The sequence below is a fragment of the Zootoca vivipara genome, chromosome 3, assembly GCF_963506605.1.
Source record: "Zootoca vivipara chromosome 3, rZooViv1.1, whole genome shotgun sequence".
NCBI classification, from domain to species: Eukaryota; Metazoa; Chordata; class Lepidosauria; order Squamata; family Lacertidae; genus Zootoca; species Zootoca vivipara.
The window spans coordinates 107,782,369-107,802,505 of NC_083278.1; positions in this window are offsets into that span (position 1 = coordinate 107,782,369).

A 20,137-nucleotide genomic window follows, 5' to 3' on the forward strand; every position below is an offset into this window, starting at 1 on the left:
ATTGCTGGAAGAAATATCAACAACCTCAGATATGCAGATGACACAACCTTGATGGCAGAAAGCGAGGAGGAATTAAAGAACCTTTTAATGAGGGTGAAAGAGGAGAGCGCAAAATATGGTCTGAAGCTCAACATCAAAAAAACCAAGATCATGGCCACTGGTCCCATCACCTCCTGGCAAATAGAAGGGGAAGAAATGGAGGCAGTGAGAGATTTTACTTTCTTGGGCTCCTTGATCACTGCAGATGGTGACAGCAGTCACGAAATTAAAAGACGCCTGCTTCTTGGGAGAAAAGCAATGACAAACCTAGACAGCATCTTAAAAAGCAGAGACATCACCTTGCCGACAAAGGTCCGTATAGTTAAAGCTATGGTTTTCCCAGTAGTGATGTATGGAAGTGAGAGTTGGACCATAAAGAAGGCTGATCGCCGAAGAATTGATGCTTTTGAATTATGGTGCTGGAGGAGACTCTTGAGAGTCCCATGGACTGCAAGAAGATCAAACCTATCCATTCTTAAGGAAATCAGCCCTGAGTGCTCCCTGGAAGGACGGATCGTGAAGCTGAGGCTCCAATACTTTGGCCACCTCATGAGAAGAGAAGAATCCTTGGAAAAGACCCTGATGTTGGGAAAGATTGAGGGCACTAGGAGAAGGGGACGACAGAGGACAAGATGGTTGGACAGTGTTCTCGAAGCTACGAACATGAGTTTGACCAAACTGCGGGAGGCAGTGCAAGACAGGAGTGCCTGGCGTGCTATGGTCCATGGGGTCACGAAGAGTCGGACACGACTAAACGACTAAACACCAACAACCTAATTCACACATTCCAAAACAATACATGATCTGAAACTCAACCATTCTTCAAAATTCACATTTCCCTGATTTTTATTCCAATGCAGTGCTTCAGTTAGTACAAAAAAAATGCTTGTGCTAGGGTAAAGTGTACACATAAATGAGTGTGTGTGTGTACTCTCTCTCTCTCTGCATTATATTAGGCAAAATTGCTTTTCAAAAATGTGAATATTGGGCAAAACTGCATACAAATGTGCATAGTAGAAGAAATTAACACAAAAAATGCCAATGAATTTTCACGAGGACTTTAAAAATAATTCAAACTGATGTTGAAATGTGGAAAAATAAACTTAGGACTGGAAAAATAAGAAACCGAGAGAAGCTAAAGCTGACGTATTCACCCACCCCTACTCCATGTGGGGATGAAATGTGAGAATGCCATCTGTGGGCATGAAATCCATAGCACGTGGGCTAAAATGGCATGGCCAATTTACGAAATGACATTCACTAATAAGTCATGGAATTTTTCCTACATTATGGGTTGTTGCTTTTTTTTTTTTTTTTAAAGTAGGTAGCTTGTTCACGTTCCATCTCAACATGGATATTTGAGGAGGAGGGACAATGGAGGTGGGGCCAGTTCTCTGGAAGAATAGCAGTGGACAGGACACATGCACTCTTCTCCCACATAATGTCTCAGATAGGGGACGTGCTATCATCTTATCCAGCCCATGTTGGAGCCCTGCTGAAACATTGAAGAGCCATTCCCAGTTGGTGTAGAGCAGCCTCTGCCAATCCAGTTTTGTCCAGAGTATTTTGTACTACATCTCCCATCAGCCCCACTCAACATGGTTGGGAGTTTGGGTCCCAAACAACTGGAAGGAACCAGAAATCTGATCTGGCAATACTGGGCTAGATTGCCCCAAAGTTCTGGCTCAGCATTAGCCAGCCTTGGTGGCCTAGGTGCTGGATTCCTGGAGCACCCACAAAATTTCCCATGAAGGGGCCGAGCACCCACAAATTTCAGCACCAGTGGTATGCATACCCACGGCCCGAGGCAACCATGGTCGCGGGGACAAGTTCTGCTTGGTGGAGCTTGACCTTGTGACAAACTGCTGCCTTTGGCCCAACATGGAACATAGGCTAGAAGTTGTTCACCTCAGTTCTCTTCACCTTCTCACTTGAAGAGAAGGGCTTGGTGAGACTCCTGTGGCAAAGAGTTACTTGATGAATCGAAGCTAATGGGAATTTGAGAGAAGTTATAAAATCCAGGATTCAAGAGGCAAATCTTTAGAAAATTGACATATATTGTCCATTACATTAGAATATACATGTGTTTTCCAATTCAGCGTCAGATTAATATTCATTGATTAGCTCCATCAGCCAATTCACACTTGCAACATTTACATGCTCTGCTCACCTGATAAATTGGGCCTGTTTAAATGCAAAAAGGCCACCCCTAATTCTAAACTCTCAACGCTCCAGACAGTTTATGGCACACTTTGTGGGTAAAGATTCGCTAACAGCACCTACCAAATTGCTCTCATGAGATTTATGCAGAAGAATGGAGAAGAGATCAAATCACCCTTGCTTCCAGCATATTCTCTTTCATGGTTTTTTTTAATGTGTTTCTGTGTTTATATATGCAATTATTTTAATCATTTTTATATGTGCAATTGTTTTACATGCATTTCTTTATTGTTTTGTGAAATTGCTTCGAGATGTTTTGTAGGAAGTAATTCATAAGTGAAATGAATAAACAAATTAATAAATCTACCAGTTAAAATGTCAGGAAGAATAAGAAACAAAAAACACAACTGCTGCCTAAGAAGCTGACCTAACAGCAGAATCCTCCACACTGCTCAGAAGCATAATCCTGCACTCAGTTAAGTGTGTAGGCTTCCCCTGCTTACTGCCTGGGGGTGATGGGAGTTGCAGTCTGGAAGGTGTCACACTGATGAAGGCTGATGTATAAGGTTGCAACTTCTGTTAATTGGGTCCTCCGTAACAAGAGGGCATGTGTTGGGGTGGGACCTGGCAACCAGACCCTGTGTTGTGGGTGGGAATGTTTGGATGGCCACAACACTCTATTGGAGGTCCCGCGATCCTGGGTGCAATTGGGCCAGAGGGACGCCAGTAAAATCGATCAAGGGACCTCTATTTAAGCCCATGCACGTGTCTCTGAGCTTCCTCTTTTGGGTTCAGTGCATCGGAACACCCGCCCACCTCTCCCTATATTTAGGGCTTGCGCTTGACCTTGCTATGCCGTTGTGTGTCGCCTGTCATTGGGACAGGGGCACGGCAGGAATTTCCCCCACTTGGCTGATTGGCTGGTGCCATTTGGGTTTTGCCTGCCGCGTAGCAAATCGTCACAACTTGTAAGGTCGCGGATAGGCTCTGGTTCAGGTGATAGGGGTGGCAGGATGTGTTGGGTATTCCTGTAAAGGAATCCACAGACTCATGGTTGGTCTTCCCTGTGAGGGGTTGTGTCCGGAGCCTGAGTCCAGGGGACATCTGGGTGGAGGTCTAGCAGGGCTCCTGCTTGCCACTGTCCAAGGTGCTCACCCGAGGCTGACTTATGGTTGGTGCCCAGGGTCAGCACTACCTGCAAGGCTGCAGGGAGCTAGTCGAACCAGAGCCTATGCAACCACTCACTTGATTGTGACCTAAAGTTGTGGCCTAAATTCTGCCAAAAACCAAACCTAAAATTTGAGTCTTGTCTCAATTCATTTCGGAGGGTGGTTAAAGGGGTCTCCACACGCAAATAGAATCCTTTGCTCTTAGCTTCCATGCTTCCGAGAACGGGCTATTTGTTTGGCATAAGTTTCCTCTTTTTCTGCAAAAATATTTTCCCCTCCCCAAATCACATACAATCCCCAGGACGTGAGCATCAATGATGCATGCCTGGCTGAGGAAGTCTGTCCTTATGTCAATTCTTAAGTTTTTGTTTCTTGGTGCTGTGTCTCCAAGGATAACATTTGTGGAGGACAGAGGACTCTTTACCACTGTGGGTCAATGCTTAGGTCTGCTTTGTCAACTACAGAGCGGCTTGACGGATCTGACAACGTTTCCGATGCTATGCAACTCCCCTCGTGACATTTTGAATTGTAGCAGAAACTGGCCTCATCTTATTTTTCAAGCAAACCAGAGGAATTAATTTGCTTCTCTTACCTTGGGCCTGAGTGTTTTAACTCACGACTGTTTCCCCAGCAGCATACTCAAGAAACGAGTGTCGAATGCAAAGACCTTTTCGAACAGGACTTTAATACGAAGACATGGCATGCCTGGTTTGTTGCAGGTACACATGCACAACCCGAAGAAGAAGAAGAAGAAGAAGAAGAAGAAGAAGAAGAAGAAGAAGAAGAAGAAGAAGAAGAAGAAGAAGAAGAAGAAGAAGAAGAAGAAGAAGAAGAAGAGCTGAATGGGGCTTGAGAGCACTATATGGAAAAGAAGTTTGGTGGAGAACACTTCCAGATGTGGTAGATATTTGGGAAACAAGAATTAAAACAGCTGCAGTGGTTGCCAGTTCATTTCTGGGGCCAATTCCAGATGCTCAGATTAGTATTTAAAGCCCCCAGTGTCTTGGACGCTAAATATCTGAGAGACCACCTCCACCCCTACCAAGCTTCCCAGGTATTGAGCTGTGTAGAGGGGGCCCTCTTGGTAGTTCTGACTCCCTCAGAAGCGTGAGGAATGGCAGGCTGCGAGAAGACCTTCTCTGCAGCAGTTTCTAAGTTGTGAAACTCTCTCCCCACAGAGATGCATCTAGTACATTCATGGTACTGCATTTTCCATATGCTGAATATATATACCTCTTCACCCTGGCCTTGAACAGTTAAGGTATTCTAATTCATAGGACTCCTCTCTTTGGCCAAATGTACATTATTGTGTTAAATTTGGAATGGTTTCACATGTTTGGTCACTGCAATTGTTTCAGTTGTTTTTTCAATAACTGTATTTATCATTGTTAACCTGCCCTGGGATTATATGGTAAAGAGTGGGTAAGAAATGTTGTTGTTGTTCTTGTTCTTGTTGTTGTGGAACATCTGCACGTATGGCAGCCCTAGCCTGATGCGAACTGGCAGGGAGTTCCAAAGTGTGGGGGATGCCATGCTAAAATATTGATTGTTTGTTGTTTAGACATTTAGTCATGTCCAACTTCATGACCTCATGGACCAGAGCACACCAGGCACTCCTGTCCTCCACTGTTTCCCGCAGTTTGGTCAAACTCATGTTGGTAGCTTTGAGAACACTGTCCAACCATCTCGTCCTCTGTCTTCCCCTTCTCCTAGTGCCCTCAATCTTTCCCAGCATCAGGGTCTTTTCCAGTGAGTCTTCTCTTCTCATGAGGTGGCCAAAGTATTGGAGCCTCAGCTTCAGGATCTGTCCTTCCAGTGAGCACTCAGGGCTGATTTCCTTCAGAATGGATAGGTTTGATCTTCTTGCAGTCTATGGGACTCTCAAGAGTCTCCTCCAGAACCATAATTCAAAAGCATCAATTCTTCGGCGATCAGCCTTCTTTATGGTCCAGCTCTCACTTCCATACATCACTACTGGGAAAATCATAGCTTTAACTATACGGACCTTTGTCAACAAGGTGATCTCTCTGCTTTTTAAGATGCTGTCTATGTTTGTCATCACTTTTCTCCCAAGAAGCAGGCGTCTTTTAATTTCGTGACTGCTGTTACCACCTGCAGTTGCCAGGAGGTGATGGGACTAGTGGCCATGATCTTAGTTTTTTTGATGTTGAGCTTCAGACCAAAAATCTTACAAACAAATAATTTTTTAAAAGTTTGCTCTGGAAAGAATCTGGAATATCCAAATTAACTTTCCACATGTTCCCAAGACATCATTGCCACAAATCATTGGCTGGAGGCCTTCATTGGAGCTTGATACAAATTAATTAGGGATGAAAGCAGTCACTGGATATTGATTTGAAACAAATCTGTCAGAGGGACACCTGTAATTCAGTGCCTACACTTGTGAGCTTGTTGTCATCACTACTTTCTATTTCAGGCAGCGCGCAGATGAATGTTTTTCAGAGATCTGAAAGTCATCATTGCTCACAGTACACAGATGCGTTTTTTAAAATACATGTTACATTCCGTTAGCAAGCCGACCAATTTCTATTTGCAGATTTTGTAGCACTGGGGTAGAAACTTTTCTCACCCCCTTCTAGGCAACTTTTCAGGGGCTGCATGCCAGTTGTAGGCAGGGCCAGAAGCAAAAGTGGGTGGAGCACTGAAGTTTTGCCTTTGCACAGTAGGCTAGTTTCTAAACACACTTACACCTGTCTCTCCTCCATCCAGACAAGCAAGAGGCATTATCAGAGTTCAACGACACATTCCAGCCACGACAAAGAACTCAAGGAGGCTACAAATTTTGTTACAACTACAGTGGCAGCCAAATGCTGCTGAGCCCAATTGCAAGTGCTGGTTTGGGCCTATAAATATATTTACCGTTCAGGACTCCAATATCTTCTGCAACGCTTCTCCCAGTATGAACACACTCAGCCCTTAGGATTTCTACTGAGGCCATTGTCTTGAGGCTGTAAGATGGAAAAGAGAACTAGCCCCCTAAAAGTCTGGCCAGAGCTTCTTCCCTACGTGTATGTCCGGGTGCTGTGTTCGCCTATTGGTCAGTGCCCATGCCATCATCACTGCCATGATGTAACATCTGCATGCTCAGAGGAGATTAGCACAGTTGCTCTTGGATGACTTCTGTGGATTTGATGTGCTGCTTGAGCTACAGTGGTACCTCGGTTTATGAACAAAATTGGTTCTGGAAGTCTGTTCATAAACTGAAGCGTTCATAAACTGAAGCGAACTTTCCCATTGAAAGTAATGAAAAGTGGATTAATCCGTTCCAGACGGGTCCGCGGAGTACTCAACCTGAAGCGTACTTAACCCGAAGCATGGGTGTAATTGGTTCCGGAAGTCTGTTCATAAGCTGAAGCGAACTTTCCCATTGAAAGTAATGGAAAGTGAAATAATCTTTTCCAGTTGGTTCTGCGGCATTCGTAAACCAAAAATTCGTAAACTGAGGTGTTTGTAAACCGAGGTTCCACTGTATCTGATACCTTGTCTGAGCAGTACACCCTCCTTAACCAGCCAAACACTAAAAACTCCTATTGACATTCTCTGCTTGCTTTCCTGCCACTTGTTTTGTTTTTGACTTGCATTTGGAATGCAAGTATATTCCCAGCATCATATTTACTATCCATCTTATTGCCAGGTTTTTCATTGCAGTGCTATCAGTCATAAACACTAAGGAACTGACCGGCTCTATTGATAGTTTGGAGCTGATTGTTCCAGTGCCTTCCAGACATGCTTATTTTATATTTTTATTACCAAGTGGTTTCTTTTCGCTTGCTCCTCAGCACCCACACCCCTTTTCTCACCTCACTCTTGGGTTATTCTACAAGTGCTTTTAGTCTGCTGACAGTTTAACTGACTGACCCCCAAAAAATGTAGAGGAAGAGAAAAATCTTTTCAGTTTTGCCACTGATACTTACAAATGCTGGAGGGTGACTATAAAAGCCCTTGATTTCAATGGGGCTCTGTGCAAACCGAGACTAAAAACAATCAAAGAATATAAAATGCTCTCTAGCTGGAGGGTATTTCTGAACACAGGGGTATAAACTGTTCATATAAGCTGGGTCAGACATGCAGTTTGTTTACTGAAAAGGAACAAGATACAAATGAAACAGGCTAGCTTGCTAAGAAGTTTTATTCCTGTGAAATTTGTTCTGCAGGGGGAACGGGGACTACTGCATCCCTCAACCACACAATGACCTCAAAGACTCAACTATTCTCTCCCCTCCCTCCTTCTCATACACAGCTTCCCAGCAATGGGGGAGAAAATCCATTCAGTTCCCATTTAAAGGTGAACCTACCAAATTCACAATTTCCATACCCCTACACAAGCCAAAGGACCCAGGTGGCGCTGTGGTTAAACCACTGAGCCTAGGGCTTGCTGATCAGAAGGTCGGCGGTTCGAATCCCTGCAACGGGGTGAGCTCCCGTTGCTTGGTCCCAGCTCCTGCCAACCTAGCAGTTCGAAAGCACGTGAAAATGCAAGTAGATAAATAGGAACCGCTACAGCGGGAAGGTAAACGGCGTTTCCATGTGCTGCTCTGGTTTGCCAGAAGTGGCTTTGTCATGCTGGCCACATGACCTGGAAGCTGTACGCCGGCTCCCTCGGCCAATAATGCGAGATGAGCGCGCAACCCCAGAGTCAGTCACGACTGGACCTAATGGCCAGGGGTCCTTTACCTTTACACAAGCCAAAACTGGTTACAGGTAGGTAGCCGTGTTGGTCTGGATCGAAGTAAAATAAAAAAATTCCTTCAGTAGCACCTTAAAGACCAACTAAGTTTTTATTTTGGTATGAGCTTTCGTGTGCATGCACACTTCTTCAGAAGAAGTGTATCTGAAGAAGTGTGCATGCACACGAAAGCTCATACCAAAATAAAAACTTAGTTGGTCTTTAAGGTGCTACTGAAGGAATTTTTTTATTTTACAAGCCAAAACAACAGCCATCCTTACAAATGTGACTTCTCAGAATTTTGCAGTGCTGTTCTTCAGGCAAATAATATGTGCAAAAATGCAGCAACTAGTATAAAGTGTGCATAAAAATGCATCTATTAGTGAAAACGGCATACAAAATTGTATTCAGCTTTAACTCTTAGTGACTCTGTATATATATAAAAAATTCCAGTTCGGTTTCCAATGTGTCCCATCCTTAATTTGATCTTGGGGGTGTGTCAGTCATCACAGATTTTCCTTTCACATTATTACGAATCTTTGCTGTTGGATATTAGTAAACGCTAATAAATACAGAGAACCTCAGACCTCTAACATGTTAATGACAGGGAGTGTCTTAGTTTCAAAGCACCTAAAAGCTCCCAAATTTATTAACGGAAATTGCCACACCATCTCCTTTAAATACACATCATTACCCCTTCAAGGGTTTTCCAAGCTCGGGTCTCCAGCTGTTTTTTGGACTACAACTCCCGTCATCCCTAGCTAGCAGGATCAGTGGCCAGGAATGATGGGAACTGTAGTCCAGAGAGCAGTGCTATCAGGCTGAGCAGTGCTAGGGTTTTTTGCGCCCTAGGCGAGATCACCTTCTGGCGCCCACCCCCATTTCCCAGAGTTGTTGACCTTTTTTTAGAAAAAATAAAAGTGGGATAAAAATTTAAAAAAATAAAAAAATAAAAGTAAAAAATAGGAAAAAAACAAAAAAGTAGAAAAAATAAAAATAATAAAACAAAATAAAATAAAAAACAGCTGAGAGGCGCAGCGAGGTGGTCCCAGGCTCGCGTTCCCCGCACGCCTCCGGAGCTTTGCGCGGGAAGCACGAGCCTGGGGCCGCCTCCACTGCACCTGTCAGCTGTTGAGCAGCTTCAGGCCGCTTTCCATGCGCATCTCAGGAAAGCGGCCTGAAGCTGCTCAACAGCTGACAGGCGCAGTGGAGGCAGCCCCAGGCAGCACCGGCTGGCCAGCATCCCCTCCATTTTGGCACCCTTAATGGATGCACCGGCCCTGAGGCTGAGCCTATGCAGGCTGTGGAAGAAGAGAGGGAGTCTCCCCCACCTCCTGCGACCAGCTCCCCCCCCCCCCCCCGGTCTCCCAGAACAGGCAGAGTAATGAAGCGGGCAGAGCAGTGAGAGACATGAAGGCAGAACCTTAGGCTACTGGGGAAAGAACCTGAAGTTGAGCCTTTGACTTTTGTTATAAAAGAAAAGCTGGAACAAGCCCACAGGTTCCAGATTTGGTGGCCAGTCAACCAGCTTGCACCTCCAACCCCATTTGGAGGGCACTGTAAAGGGATGGCTTGCTGATTTTTAAAGTGAACTAATTTCAACTTCATAGGGACGCGGGTGGCGCTGTGGTCTAAACCACTGAACCTAGGGCTTGCCAATTGGAAGGTTGGCGGTTCAAATCCCCACAACGGGGTGAACTCCCGTTGCTTGGTCTCAGCTCCTGCCAACCTAGCAGTTCGAAAGCATGCCAGTGCAAGTAGATAAATAGGTACTGCTCTGGCGGGAAGGTAAACAGCATTTCCGTGCGCTGCTCTGGTTTCACCAGAAGTGGCTTAGTCATGCTGGCCACATGACCCGGAAAAACTATCTGCAGGCAAACGTCGGCTCCCTTGGCCAGTAAAGCGAGATGAGCGCCACAACCCCAGAGTCGTTCATGACTAGACCTAACTTTTCAGGGGTCCTTTACCTCTTTAATTTCAACTTCAGGCTTCACCTGAATACCTAATACCTAAGATCATCAACTGGGGTAGGGCATGCACAGAAGCCACATTCTCAATGATACCTCTGATGACATTACTTGAGGAACTTGATTAATAAATGCCCTTTCTTCTCCATTTCCCATGGGCTAAAACATTATTAATTTAGATATAACAAGGGTAGGAAATCCCTACCCACCCAGATACTGCTTACATCAGGCATGTCAAACGTGCGGCCCTCCAGATGTTTTGGCCTACAACTCCCATGATCCCTAGCTAGCAGGACCAGTGGTTGGGGAAGATGGGAATTGTAGTCCAAAACATCTGGAGGGCCGCATGTTTGACATGCCTGGCTTACATTGTCTCTGACCATCAACCATGCAGGTTGCCATTGACGCTCAAAGAAGATTGTCAGAATTCTTGTTTTGGAAAACTCTTCCAATGCCCAGAGTGGCTTCCAAAGCAAAAATCAGATGGATATTCTCTCTCTCTCTCTCTTCACGAGCAACCATATTCCAAAGAATTTATGGAGACTTTATACGGAAAACTGTAACTCACCAGCATTTATTTTAAATGGCACACTGTAGTAGCTAATGCGTGCAATGTGTATGGCAGCTTAAACGGCAATTGCCTGCATAAAACAAAACAAAAATTCAGATCTTTATCGAGGTGCCTCATCATTTTTATTTTAAGCGAAGTTCTTCGTTGTAACAGTTTACTTCCCTGTTAAAACTCCTTTTGACAGGGAGAATATGAGAGCGAAGCATCAAAATGGGGTGTCCCCCCACCTACAAAAGCTGTTTATGTGCTTGCTGAGTGGAAGGAATAAAGGCATGAATTATGGCTGATAGGCAAAAAGTTCCAATTAGCCAAAGGGTAACACAACAGCATTACTCCAACTTCAGAGTGCGGCAAAAGTTTGCTGTCAAAGAATACCGGTAGAAGGGTAGAGTTCATTACCTTTTTGCCGAAGAATGTAATGATCCAGGCTGAGTTAAGCATTTTGTAACAATATGGGCTTGAAGCAGATGAATATAATCCAATCTGTAATAGTGATGATCCATACATTAGGTTTGCAGAACTGTGCATGCAGAATAGTGGGCGGAATTCAATTTTGCGCTCTTCCAATTGTTCCGTCTGCATAAGCATTATGCAGAATGGAATGATTCCCTCCCTATCCTCCCTGCATATAGTGCACAATGCTGGGTGCTCTCCTGACCTCTCCAGAGCAAACCTGGGGGGGGGATGGGGACATACAGTGGGGTGGGGGGGAGGAAAACCCCATTGCTCATGTGGCTGTCTTTGCACAGGGTTTTCACTGGTGGGGCTGGTTTTGTGGGGCACAATGCCAGCATGCAGGCTCACACAATGTCATCACAAAGCAGTGGGTGCAGCTTAGGTGGCTATTTGAGCCGGCTCGGCCCTAAATCAAGCCCCTTGGAGATGCAATAGGGATAATGCTTCTCTAAAACATGTGCTTTTTCATTGTCCTATATTGAAATATTTGTGTTAGAAGGTAACTGAAACTATGAACAGAACTGTACGGAACAGCCTTGCATTTACAGAGCAAAATATCCTCTTGAATTATATAATCAGCACATGGAACCTTACAAAAGGACGATATGAGTAGACTCTCCCCACACCCTTACGGCGGCAAAAAGACTGATACGGATGAATTCAAAAAATAAAAATGCGGATCCCTTCTACGATTGGATTGAAGGCAAACTCACAACATATGAACAACTTGCATATAAACGCAGTCTTGCCATGGACAAATTCAATGATATTTGGAACCCATTCTTGTTGTTGTTTAGTCGTTTAGTCGTGTTCGACTCTTCGTGACCCCATGGACCATAGCACACCAGACACTCCTGTCTTGCACTGCCTCCCGCAGTTTGGTCAAACTCATATTCGTAGCTTCGAGAACACTGTCCAACCATCTCGTACTCTGTCGTCCCCTTCTCCTTGTGCCCTCAATCTTTCCCAACATCAGGGTCTTTTCCAGGGAGTCTTCTCTTCTCATGAGGTGGCCAAAGTATTGGAGCCTCAGCTTCACGATCTGTCCTTCCAGTGAGCACTCAGGGCTGATTTCCATCAGAATAGATAGGTTTGATCTTCTTGCAGTCCATGGGACTCTCAAGAATCTCCTCCAGCACCATAAATCAAAAGTATCAATTCTTCGGCGATCAGCCTTCTTTATGGATCAATGCCTTGTCATGGCGAAGGGGCTTGAATAACTCAGAGAAGCTTTGAGCTATGCCTGCAGGGCCACCCAAGATGGACAGGTCATAGTGGAGAGTTTTGACTAAACGTGATCCACCTGGAGAAGGAACTGGCAAGCCACTCCAGTATCCCTGCTAAGAAACCTCCATGGACAAAGACAACCCATTCTTACTAATATTGTAATCTGGTGAATTACAATATTAGTAAGAATGGGTTGTCTTTGTCTGGTGAACCCCTTCATGGATCAATGCCTTGTCGTGGCGAAGGGGCTTGAATAACTCAGAGAAGCTATGAGCTATGCCATGCAGGGCCACCCAAGATGGACAGGTCATAGTGGAGAGTTTTGACTAAACGTGATCCACCTGGAGAAGGAACTGGCAAGCCACTCCAGTAACCCTGCCAAGAAAACTCCATGGACAAAGACAACAGGCATATAAAAGTTATGACGCTGGAAGATGAGCCCCTCAGGTCGGAAGGCGTCCAACATGCTACTGAGGAAGAGCGGAGGACAAGTACAAGTAGATTCAGAGCTGATGAAGCGGCTGGGCCAAAGCCGAAAGGACGCTCAGTTGCGGATATGCCTGGAAGCGAAAGAAAAGTCCGATGCTGTAAAGAAAAATATTGCATAGGAACCTGGAATGTAAGAACCATGAATGGAGGTAAGCTGGATGTGGTCAAAAATGAGATGACAAGAATAAATATCGACATCCTGGGCATCAGTGAACTAAAATGGAAGGGAATGGGCGAATTCAGTTCGGATGACTATCATATCTACTACTGTGGGCAAGAATCCCGTAGTAGAAATGGAGTGGCCCTCATAGTCAACAAAAGAGTGGCAAAAGCTGTAATGGGATGCAATCTCAAAAATGACAGAATGATCTCGATACGAATCCAAGGCAGACCTTTTAACATCACAGTAATCCAAGTTTATGCACCAACTACCGGTGCTGAAGAAAGTGAAATTGACCAATTCTATGAAGACCTACAACACCTTCTAGAAATGACACCAAAGAAGGATGTTCTTCTCATTACAGGGGATTGGAATGCTAAAGTAGGGAATCAAGAGATAAAAGGAACAACTGGCAAGTTTGGCCTGGGAGTTCAAAATGAAGCAGGGCAAAGGCTAATAGAGTTCTGTCAAGAGAACAAGCTGGTCATCACAAACACTCTCTTCCAACAACACAAGAGACGACTCTACACATGGATATCACCAAATGGGCAGCATCGAAATCAGATTGATTATATTCTCTGCAGCCAAAGATGGAGAAGCTCTATACAGTCATCAAAAACAAGACCTGGAGCTGACTGTAACTCAGATCATCAGCTTCTTATAGCAAAATTCCAGCTTAAACTGAAGAAAGTAGGAAAAACCACTGGGCCAGTAAGATACAATCTGAATCAAATCCCTTATGAATACACAGTGGAAGTGAGGAACAGGTTTAAGGATTTAGACTTGGTGGACAGAGTGCCTGAAGAACTATGGATGGAGGCTCGTAACATTATACAGGAGGCAGCAACGAAAACCATCCCAAGGAAAAGGAAATGCAAGAAAGCAAAATGGTTGTCCAACGAGGCCTTACAAATAGCGGAGGAGAGGAGGCAAGCAAAATGCAAGGGAGATAGGGAAAGATACAGGAAACTGAATGCAGATTTCCAAAAAACAGCAAGGAGAGACAAGAGGGTCTTCGTAAATGAGCAATGCAAAGAAATAGAGGAAAACAATAGAATGGGGAAAACCAGAGATCTGTTCAAGAAAATTGGAGATATGAAAGGAACATTTCGTACAAAGATTACCATAATCAAGGACAAAAGTGGTAAGGACCTAACAGAAGCAGAAGACATCAAGAAGAGGTGGCAAGAATACACAGAGGAATTATACCAGAAAGATATGGAGGTCTCGTACACCCCAGGTAGTGTGGTTGCTGACCTTGAGCCAGACATCTTGGAGAGTGAAGTCAAATGGGCCTTAGAAAGCACTGCTAATAACAAGGCCAGTGGAAGTGATGATATTCCAGCTGAACTATTTAAAATTTTAAAAGATGATGCTGTTAAGGTGCTACACCCAATATGCCAGCAAGTTTGGAAAACTCAGCAATGGCCAGAGGATTGGAGAAGATCAGTCTACATCCCAATTCCAAAGAAGGGCAGTGCCAAAGAATGCTCCAACTACCGCACAATTGCGCTCATTTCACACGCTAGCAAGGTTATGCTTAAAATTCTACAAGGCAGGCTTAGGCAGTATGTGGACCGAGAACTCCCAGAAGTGCAAGCTGGATTTCGAAAGGGCAGAGGAACCAGAGACCAAACAGCAAACATGCGCTGGATTATGGAGAAAGCTAGAGAGTTCCAGAAAAACGTCTACTTCTGCTTCATTGACTATGCAAAAGCCTTTGACTGTGTCGACCACAGCAAACTATGGCAAGTTCTTAAAGAAATGGGAGTGCCTGATCACCTCATCTGTCTCCTGAGAAATCTCTATGTGGGACAAGAAGCTACAGTTAGAACTGGATATGGAACAACTGAGTGGTTCAAAATTGGGAAAGGAGTACGACAAGGTTGTATATTGTCTCCCTGCTTATTTAACTTATATGCAGAATTCATCATGCGAAAGGCTGGACTAGATGAATCCCAAGCCGGAATTAAGATTGCCGGAAGAAATATCAACAACCTCAGATATGCAGATGACACAACCTTGATGGCAGAAAGCGAGGAGGAATTAAAGAACCTTTTAATGAGGGTGAAAGAGGAGAGCGCAAAATATGGTCTGAAGCTCAACATCAAAAAAACTGAGATCATTGCCACTGGTCCCATCACCTCCTGGCAAATAGAAGGGGAAGAAATTGAGGCAGTGAGAGATTTTACTTTCTTGGGCTCCTTGATCACTGCAGATGGTGACAGCAGTCACGAAATTAAAAGACGCCTGCTTCTTGGGAGAAAAGCAATGACAAACCTAGACAGCATCTTAAAAAGCAGAGACATCACCTTGCCTACAAAGGTCCGTATAGTTAAAGCTATGGTTTTCCCAGTAGTGATGTATGGAAGTGAGAGCTGGACCATAAAGAAGGCTGATCGACGAAGAATTGATGCTTTTGAATTATGGTGCTGGAGGAGACTCTTGAGAGTCCCATGGACTGCAAGAAGATCAAACCTATCCATTCTTAAGGAAATCAGCCCTGAGTGCTCCCTGGAAGGACAGATCATGAAGCTCAGGCTCCAATACTTTGGCCACCTCATGAGAAGAGAAGAATCCTTGGAAAAGACCCTGATGTTGGGAAAGATTGAGGGCACTAGGAGAAGGGGACGACAGAGGACAAGATGGTTGGACAGTGTTCTCGAAGCTACGAACATGAGTTTGACCAAATTGCGGGAGGCAGTGCAAGACAGGAGTGCCTGGCGTGCTATGGTCCATGGGGTCACGAAGAGTCGGACACGACTAAACGACTAAACAACAACAACAACAATCTGGTGAAGCACAATAACAACCTCGTAAAGTATAGTTTTGCCCCCCTTTATTTTCCCTTCTATTTTTCTTTTCCCTTTTCTCTTTTTCTCTTTTATCTACGTCTCACCATGTTTAGTGCACATATAATTATGTACTTTTTGAACTTTCAATAAATATGGTTTTTTAAAAAACAAAATAAAATCAGGATTCTTATTTTTTCCAGCCCTTCTGTGCTGAGGGTGAGGAGTCACAATTAGCGTGGATGTCCCTCTTAATTTGATCAGGTTTTGGCTAGAATGGGTAGGGGATTGATCAAATAAGCTGATAACAGGTAAGCACCTGAGCCACCTGAATGGGTGATTGGCCTTTCCCAAGGCTTACTGCTCAGAACTGAGGACCTGTGAGCAGGATATTGCTCAACATTTTGGGTTAACCTGGTTACCCACCTGGTGTTGTGGAGACCCACTGTCTGAAAATAATGGCTTTGGGAACAGGATGGTGAAATCCCCCAGGTTAGCATCTCACACAGTCTGATTTGCACATCAGTGGGGCTCATTTCAACACATTTACTGGTGCCTCTGGGTGAGATCCCAGTGTGAACTGGAGATTTCCAAACCAGGATGGATACTTCAGAAAAGCAGGGAAACTATAACATGCCTTCTATAGAGTCAGATATTTGGTCCATTTTGCCCAGCATTGTCTACACTTACTGGCAATGGCATTCCAGGTACAGTGGTGCCTCACAAGACGAATTTAATTTGTTCCGCAAGTCAATTCGTCTTGCGAAAAATTCATCTTGTGAATCGCGGTTTTCCCATAGGAATGCATTGAAATTTCTTTTTCTTTTGCCCATAGGAATGCATTAATTAAATCTCAATGCATTCCTATGGGAAACCGCGATTCGCAAGACGAATTTTTCGCAAAACGAATTCGTCTTGCGAGTCACCATCAGATCGCTAGATGCATTCGTCTTGCAAAAAAATCGTCTTGCAGGGCATTCGTCTTGCGAGCAACCACTGTATCTCTGAGTCCTACCTGAAGATGCTGGAGGTTAAATCTTGGCTTGCTGATTGCTCTCGAATCCACATACCCTCCAGGTATTATCAGTGCCTTGGAATTATCAGTATCAGGAGATGAGAGAAGAAACACACCCTATTAAATCTGGTTTTGCATTTACCACCTCTTTTCTGGATGGGGAAAAAGATGTTTTCTTCTCATTTTATCCCCCTTTAGTTCTAAAACAGGAGAATAAAGCCCACCTCCCATTTTAAACACTGTATGTACACAGAATGTGTCAAAATGGCGGTGATGAAAAGTGTAGCTGTTGTTTGTTTTCAGTGTAGTTGGGAGGTGGGAAAACATATTTAGAAATCCGCTACAGGGCATTAAAATTGATTTCTGGTTTATCTGGTAGAGTCGAGTCCCTTGCCAAGCTGAGAAATAATTGATTGCTTGAAGCCCTGTACTGTGGTTTAAAATTGATAAATGCTAGGGCAGGGGCAATGCTTTATCAGGACTCCAGAGTAGTGGGACCCCCGTATCTCTTTCTCATCGCCACCTTGAGATCATGAGGCAGAATTTAAAAGGTGCTTCATCTTAATCTTGGCAAATTACATCCAGCAAATTCTAAGTCTACTCTCCGTTGCTGCAGGCGTTGGAGGACCTTTGAAGTCAGATAATAACTGATTAGTAATTTACAAGTCCAGGACATCTGTTTAAAGTTTAGCAGATTGTTTGCCTTTTATTAGACACTCTAATTAAAATTAAAAAGTCCTGTGCCAATAGCCATAATATTTTCGGTATCAAGCTGGAGCACAGCCTTTAATCTTCTGCAGAAGAAATGCAGGACACCTGGGGTCTTCGAACACCCCTATCCTCATACTGCCAGAAGGATAGTGTGTCCCCCCCCTGCCCCCAACTCTTATTCCACATCAGTGAAGGATTTCCCCTGGTGGGTCAATGCAGTATTCATTTTGTTTGACGTAACCTATCTTGTCCTGGCTCCTGATGGAGACGTGCTAATAAAACCGACCTTTCCCCTTAAAGAAGAACAAAAAGAAGTTTAATTCTGCAATGAAGCCACTTTCACTTATTGTGTAATGGCAGAGATTCCTACAATTATTCACCAGTACGGTATAGGGACCCAGTATAGGGACCCAGGTGGCGCTGTGGGTTAAACCACAGAGTCTAGGGTTTGCTGATCAGAAGGTCAGTGGTTCGAATCCCTGCAATGGGGTGAGCTCCCGTTGCTCGGTCCCAGCTCCTGCCCACCTAGCAGTTCGAAAGCACATCAAAAGTGCAGGTAGATAAATAGGGACCGCTCCGGCGGGAAGGTAAACGGCGTTTCCGTGTGCTGCTCTGGTTCGTCAGAAGCAGCTTTGTCATGCTGGCCACATGACCCAGAAGCTGTCTGCGGACAAACGCTGGCTCCCTCGGCCTATAGAACGAGATGAGTGCCGCAACCCCAGAGTCGGTCACGACTGGACCTTCAGATACCTTCAGAGGTGTGCATGCACATGAAAGCTCATACCAATGACAAACTTAGTTGGTCTCTAAGGTGCTGCTGGAAGGATTTTTTTTTTTTGTTTCAACTATGGCAGACCAGCATGGCTACCTACCTGTAACTATAGACAAATAATAACTATAATAATAATAATAATAATAATAATAATAATAATAATAATAATAATAATAATTTATACACCACCCATCTGGCCAGGTTCCAACAGCCACTCTGGGCGGCTTCCAACAAAATATTAAAATACAGAAATCCATCAAACATTAAAAGCTTCCCTAAACAGGGCTGCCTTAAGATGCCTTCTAAAGGTCTGGTAATTGTTGTTCTCTTTGACCTCTGGTGGGAGGGCATTCCACAGGGTGGGTGGCACTACCAAAAAGGCCCTCTGCCTGGTTCCCTGTAACTTGGCTTCTCATAGCGAGGGAACCGCCAGAAGGCCCTCGGCGCTGGACCTCAGTGTCCGGGTAGAATGATGGGGGTGGAGACGCTCCTTCAGGTATACTGGACCGAGGCCGTTTAGGGCTTTAAAGGTCAGCACCAACACTTTGAATTGTGCTCGGAAACGTACTGGGAGCCAATGTAGGTCTTTCAAGACCAGTGTTATGTGGTCTCGGCGGCCACTCCCAGTCACCAGTCTAGCTGCCACATTTTGGGTTAGTTGTAGTTTCCGGGTCACCTTCAAAGGTAGCCCTACATAGAGCGTATTGCAGTAGTCTAGCTCAATACTGAGCTAGATGGACCAATGAACTGGCTCAGTGTAAGGCAGCTTTCTGTCTTCCTGTCTCTTATAATTGGAAATTAAAGTTCCTGACCACCTTCTTGTGCCAGAAGAAATGCCATTGCTGAAATAAATTTGGCACAGCTTTGCTTTCTAAGCACTTAAAAAAAAACACTAATGCTGGATTCTAATCATTGCTATACAGCAGTGACAACATATTTTCATCATGACTTAGCACACTGTCATATATTATGACAGCAGCTTTCATTCTGGTATTTAGTTCCATTCTTTTCCCATTTCAATTACCTGCTCTAACAATGTGCACAGAGGTCTTTGCCGTGCCATTCACAGAATGTTCTCCCTCTCTCCCTCCTTCTCCTTCAGTAAATTACAAGCAACCAAAACATCTTACAACTGTCTCTGAGGACATCCGGATAAAGAGGGTAGCCTTACATACATGTAAATCTCCTTAATCTGAGGGGGGGGGGCGAGGAATAACTCTGCATTCTGAGGGCCTTTGGGCTGGATCGTAAGTGCAAAAGCTGCTTAATCACTCTTTAGAGAAAATCAAACTTCAAAACTTCAAAAGGCCCCTTTCATATTGGCCTTCAAAGTAAGATTATTCACCAAAGGTATTTCTAGTTGAATGATTAAAACCCGCTCAAGGCCCAACCCCTGTCAGGCGATGAGTTGCTTGGAGAAGCTTGCTCACTAGTCCAGCCATTTTCAAATGGAGTTCCGGGGAACGTTGGTGTCCCCCAGAAGCTTAGAAGAGGCTTCTTGACAAGGGGCATAAGACAAGAAGCCTGCCCATCATCTCTGAACTGCTTCGCCACATCTTCCAGGGCCATATGGTTCATATGGGGCGACTGATTGGTCCATTGGACTAGGCCAATCCATTTGGGACAATTTGATTGACCAAGTCATTAATTGAAACAAAATAAAAAAATCCTTCCAGTAGCACCTTAGAGACATAGCTGCCAAGTTATCCCTTTTTTTAAGGGATTTTCCCTTATGCTGAATAGGCTTCCTCGTGAGAAAAGGGAAAACTTGGCAGCTATGCTTAGAGACCAATTAAGTTTGTCATAGGTATGAGCTTTCGTGTGCATGCACACTTCTTCACTTCACTTCTGAAGTGTGCATGCACACGAAAGCTCATACCTATGACAAACTTAGTTGGTCTCTAAGGTGCTACTGGAAGGAT